Source organism: Pelophylax lessonae, assembly GCF_965119305.1.
Source record: "Pelophylax lessonae genome assembly, chromosome: 6".
Taxonomy (NCBI): Eukaryota; Metazoa; Chordata; class Amphibia; order Anura; family Ranidae; genus Pelophylax; species Pelophylax lessonae.
The window spans coordinates 1,751,407-1,757,746 of record NC_138773.1 but is presented as its reverse complement, the minus strand read 5'-3'; positions in this window follow the sequence as shown (position 1 = coordinate 1,757,746).

Genomic DNA, 6,340 nt, shown 5'->3' with positions numbered 1-6,340 from the left:
TAGAGATAATTCAGCAATTAGAAAAAAGGTAGAATTGAGGAGGAAGAATACTTGCATTCAATGTCCTGGGTGTTATCAGAGTTCAGTCGATGAGTCGGGTGTTATCGGTTCTCAGATTTGACAGATGTTCCTTCTTTGATGTTGCCATGAGAACTCCTCATTGATTAGGAGCCTCCCTTTTTCTCTGGGATCAAAAGAGTGTTGACATATACCCCTGACCAATTAAAATGGAGTGGCCATGGGCTGTCCTGGGGTTATGACCGTATCAGGACCTTCCTCTTTGGACAGTTTTCTACCACTATTCATATCTTCCAATATGTATTGGTTACATTCTTTCAACTGATAGTTTATCATTCAGCGTGTCGTTTCATATCCAGGGATACCAAACACAGAATATGTCAGATAAACGTGTCACCCGGGGAATATCTGACCGCTATAGTCTATTTCAGGGGTTATTAATTAAAATTCAAGGAGGTCCGGTTGCTAAAATTTTCTTTAGGCCGAGGTCTGAATCTGAAGTCTGTGCTATGACTCAGAAAGATGGGCAAAACAAAAACGTGTCCATCAGCGTTGCTCTTAACATAAAATATGCCCATTAGAGTGCCCCTTAACATAAAATGTGCCCATTAGAGTGCCCTTTAAAATAAAATGTGCCCATCAGTGTGACCCTTAACATAAAACAGGGGCACTTTTATGTAAGGGGGCACACTTTTGGGCACATTTTATGCTAGGGGGAACTCTGTTGGGCACATTTTATGTTAGGGGGAACTCTTTTGGGCACATTTTATGTTAAGGGGCACGCTGATGGGCAAACCAAAATGTGTCCATCAGCGTTGCTCTTAACATAAAATATGCCCATTAGAGTGCCCCTTACCATAAAATGTGCCCATCAGCGTGACCCTTAGCATAGAATTTGCCCATCAGTGTGACCCTTAACATAAAATAAGGGGCATGCTGGTGGGCACATTTTATGTTAAATAGGACTCTAATGGGCATATTTTATTTTATGGGGAACTCTAATGGGCACAACAAAATGTGCCCATCAGTGTGCCGCTTAACAAAATATGCCCATCAGTCTGCATAAAGCATAATAAGCAACCCCCTTAAAAATGTGCTCCACATACTTTTGGGGGTGGAAAATGCGAGAGCCAGGAACAGTAGTGGGGTGTTGCGTGCACGTGACGTCACACCTAAACTCGCGACCCGGCTGAGAGTCGGGAGCTGCGAACAGCAGTGGGGTGGGGCACGCACATGATGTCACACCCCAACTCGCGGCCCGGCTGGGAGTGAGCTGGGAGCTGTAGAAAGAAGCAGGGGGGGGGGGGCAGGGCGCACACATGGGACGTCACTGGTTGCTGGGACACCCGCGGTTCCAGCAAACTAATGACTGCTTATAGTGGTGGCCTGCTGGTAGCGGAAGGCGTAGGCATTGTGTGGTCCGTTCTTGGACTGCGGGCCAACATTTAATGACGGCTGTTCTATTCTATATGTGATAGGGCGGTCATGCATGGTCCTAATTCGATCAGTATGACTTTTCTCATCCAAATATATACTTATTGTTAATGTGTCGTGTTCCTGTCTGCATTTAAGAACCGTGTGTGTATATTTGTTACATTTATAATGAGCAGAGCTCTCTGATCGCTATTTATTACTCCCATTGGTTCCGGTTATCCTTAATGGATTTGTCCAAAGTTTTACGACAGGTTGGAGGAAACTGCCAGGATTCAATTAGTATAACAGCTCTTCTGAAGTGTAAAACCTACGCGTTCCATGAATTACAGGGGGGGGGGGGGAAATTTAGCTGCGTATATAACTGTTCTGAAGGACAGTCCACCCCCCCCCCCCCGCATCAGTTTTATTTCCATAGAACGCTATACACACTGTAGGATTCTTGATTAGACCTGCAACTCTCAGGGGAACTAACATGTCCTTTCGTGCACTGGTAATATTTCTATAGGATTTTGAAACCTCTGTCTGATTTCGATCCTCTAATGCACGTGGGTTTACTAGCACAGGTATAGTCTGGGACTCTGGGGGTAATTGTGGACATATCTAGCACCCTGAGTATCCTGACTTCCTGGCTACCTGGTATTTAAACTTAACAGTACATTGGGCCTTGGGTTGTCTGTCCCTTTACCGTCCTGCCCCTTCATTATACCCAACATTCCCATACATATCAAAAATTAGAAGAAAAATCAATGTACCACCTTTTTTCAATGACTGGCGTGAATCCATGTATCCCTTCTACCTCGAGGGATGTTGGTGTAACCAATTGCACTCTTAGTAGCAGAGGTGGGGGACTCAAGTCACCATATTGAGGACTTGAGACTTGCTTGATGTAACATGGGGGACAATCAGCTCAGTGATAGATGCATTTCTCCAGGGATTCACTGCAGTCAGGTATACATTTTAAGGGCATGGCAGCCCATTTTTTATTAAAACAATAAGGAAAGTCCATAACATAGTTTCCCACGCAGGGGTTCTTCGCCAGTAAATACAAAACAAAATACCAGCCCACCTGGCTCTCTCGCTCTCGTGCAGTTTTTCCTCAGCAGTACCTCTGCACTTTATGCTGGTCCCCAGACCATGGACTGTCTAAAGCTGACAGCTTCACTGTGGCCTTGGTCCTCAGGCCGTCTCCTGTCTCTTCAGACACACACGCACACACACAAGTGCTCCGGCTGACACCTGCAGCCACTGACTCCCGGAGAGTATCGGAGTCCTCCTGACTCCCCATGAACAGACCCCCCTGTCTGTTGGATGAAGCCATCTCCAACTGGGAGCCCTGAGGTCTTCCTAAACCTTCATTATAAGGGCTGTGTGCACCTGAGCACCCCCTGAGCACAAAACATGGACACAGAGTTGGAGATTCCGTCCCTCCCAAGACACTGAAATCTCCAAACTACAGAGCCCCATCCAGGAATACCAAAACCTGGAGAAAGCTGTAAAAGCTACTCCACTGCACATCTATGCTCTGTAGTCCTGCACAGAGCCAATGTGCACACTCTGAGTCCTTTAAGTTACCGATTTCACCGTGACAGGGTCTTGATCTGTCACACTTGACTAAAATTAATAAAAGACTCGACTTGACTTTGACTTGAGACATATGACTCGAAATGACTTTATTTCTTTAAGTTATTAAATATTTGCATTTTCTCAGGATGTGTTAAAGCAAAATGAATGCCTGTTATGTTTCTGACACCACAGTCACTTAAAGCACCTCAGTGTGTTCTGATTTTTAGGACACTGGCTGTTTACCAATGGAAATACCTAACATGTTTTTAGTGACTGTGGTGTTGATGACCAGACGATGGATTTTGAGCTGTTTGGGCATTCAAAGTGTTTCTTTAATATGCCAAGAAAAAAGCACTAAGCAGTTTTGTTAATGTTGAAAATAAAAAAACAAAACCTTTCCTGACCCCTGACCCTGACCACTGACTTTAAACTGATTTAAAGGTGAAAATTGGGGTAGATCAGAATTTTGACTGGATTTGTGACTTGACTAAAATAAATGACTTGACTTCTAGCAGGGACTCGACTTGACTTGCTTGCTTTTCGCCACAGTAACTTGGGACTTGCTTGAGACTTGAAGGTTAAGACTTGGGACTTGCTTGTGACTTGCACATGTGTGACTTACTCCCATGTCTGTTTAGTAGCCCGTCAAACCGAGAGTTGAGACTCCTTCTGACATGTCTCCTGATTACTACCCAATCACCAAGCCTTACTTTATGACTTTTAGTATCCTCATTTGGATCTGGTGGGGATAAAAACACACTGTTACAGGATAATTACATGTCACAGTTGGTGGATTCTCCTACTAGAGAAAACGCAGTCCTGGATCTATTGATCACTAATGACCCAGACACAATCTCGGAGGTTGGAGTCCAGGACAACCTGGGCTCTAGCGATCACAGGATGATCACATTTAGTGTAAATAACAATATAACAAGGCAACTGGGGAACATAAGAACCCTAAACTTCAGAAGGGCAAACTTTCCAAAATTGTGCTCATTGATGGAAAGGGTAAACTGGGACCAAACCCTGGGATCCCTGACCACAGAGGAAAAATGGGAATGCTTTAGGAACATATTAAACAAATGCATCTTGCAGTGCATTCCTATGGGAAATAAATGTAGAAGAGACCAGGCCAAACCTGGCTGGCTAAAGCGTAGCGTCAAAAAACTTATTAGGGGAAAAAAATTGGCCTTCAAGAAATATAAATCAGAGGGCACAGTATCGGCTTTCCACCAATAAAAGGAGGCAAATAAGAAAAGTAAACACGAAATCAAAATGGCTAAAATCAACTTTAAGAGACAAATAGCGGAGGATAGTAAAAAAAACCCAAAGAAATTCTTTAAATATATCAACAGCAAAAAAACTAGGGCAGAGCATATTGCACACATAATTAACAATGATGGGAGGATGGTTACAGAGGACACTGAAAAAGCAACCGTGCTGAACGCTTTTTTCTCGTCAGTCTTTACGCAGGAAAAGGAGGGGTACACTGACCATGACTGTATGGGGTACACTGACCATGACTGTATGGGGTACACTGACCATGACTGTATGGGGTACACTGACCATGACTGTATGGTTAGTAGTAATACACAGGACTTGCCACTATGACTAACAGAGGGTGAAATCAGGGAAAGGCTGGATAAACTTAACACAAACAAATCACCAGGCCCGGATGGCGTACATCCGAGAGTACTCAAGGAACTCAGTAAGGTTATATCCAGACCACTGTTCCTGATCTTTGCTGACAGTATTAGGACAGGAGATGTACCAGGGGATTGGAGGAAAGCGAACGTGATACCGATATTCAAAAAGGGCAGAGGCATATCCCGGGAAATTATAGGCCTGTCAGTCTGACATCAATAGTATGTAAACTTCTGGAGGGGATGATAAGGGACTATATCATAGAGTTTGCTAAAGACAACAACATCATCAGCAGTAATCAGCACGGGTTTACAAATGGGCGTTCTTGTCAAACCAATCTCTTAACATTCTACGAGGAGGTGAGCTGTGAGCTAGATAGGGGCAGACCAGTGGATGTGGTTTACCTGAATAGTGGCAGACCAGTGGATGTGGGGTACCTGGATAGGGGGAGACCAGTGGATGTGGGGTACCTGGACTTCGCTAAGGCGTTTGAAACAGTTCCCCACAAACGCTTAATTTATAAAATAAGGTCTGCAGGTATCGACAGCAGGGTTTGCTCTTGGATATGGAACTGGCTAAAAGGGCGTGTCCAAAGGGTGGTAATAAACAGCGCATACTCAGACTGGTCTGAGGTAGTAAGCGGGGTCCCCCAAGGCTCAGTCCTGGGACCAACCTAGTTCAATTTATTCATAAACAGCATTGAGGACGGGATCAGGAGTTCTATATCAGTTTTTGCAGATGACACAAAATTGGGCAGGGCAATAACTGCACAGCATGAAGCAGATATCCTACAGAATGACCTGGACAAAATAACGGAGTGGGCAACGACATGGCAAATGAGGTTTAATGTGGAGAAGTGTAAGGTTTTGCACTTGGGGACCAAAAACATAAAAACACAATACACGTTAGGAGGGGAACCCTTGGGGGAATCAAAAATGGAGAAAGATCTGGGAGTCTTGGTTGATGATAGATTAGGCAACAGCATGCAATGTCAAGCGGCAGCTTCCAAAGCCAACAGATTATTAGCATGCATAAAGAAAGGGATGTATTCCAGAGATAAGACTATAATCCTTCCACTTTATAAAACTCTGGTCCGACCGCATCTGGAGTATTCTGTCCAGTTCTGGTCACCAGTCCTCAGGAGGGATGTGTTGGAGCTGGAGAGAGTCCAGAGAAGGGCAAATAAACTGATTAGGGGATTGGAGGACCTAAATTATGAAGAGCATCTGCAATCGCTCGATTTATTCTCCCCGGAGAAGGGAGGGACATGATAGCAATTTATAAATATCTTAATGGGGATCTCAGCTTAGAAAAAAAGCTGTTCAGTCGAAGGGATTGCATGAGGACTCGGGGGCATACAATGCGATTAGAGGAGAAGCGTTTTAACCTCAGGCAACGTGGGGGGTTCTTTACTGTTAGGGCTACAAGATTGTGGAATTCTCTACCACAAGAGGTGGTTTCTGCGGGAAGTATGGTGGCTTTCAAAAGACTCTTAGACGTACATCTCAAGGATCAGAACATTCAGGGGTATGTGAGATGATTACAGCCACACACACCTACACAGGGGGAACTGGATGGACTATTGTCTTTATTCAACCTCACCCAGGGCCGGCCTTAGGTGTTCAGGCGCCCTGTGCGAGCTAATCCTGTGGCGCCCCCCCCCCGCGCATTTTTTTCACCT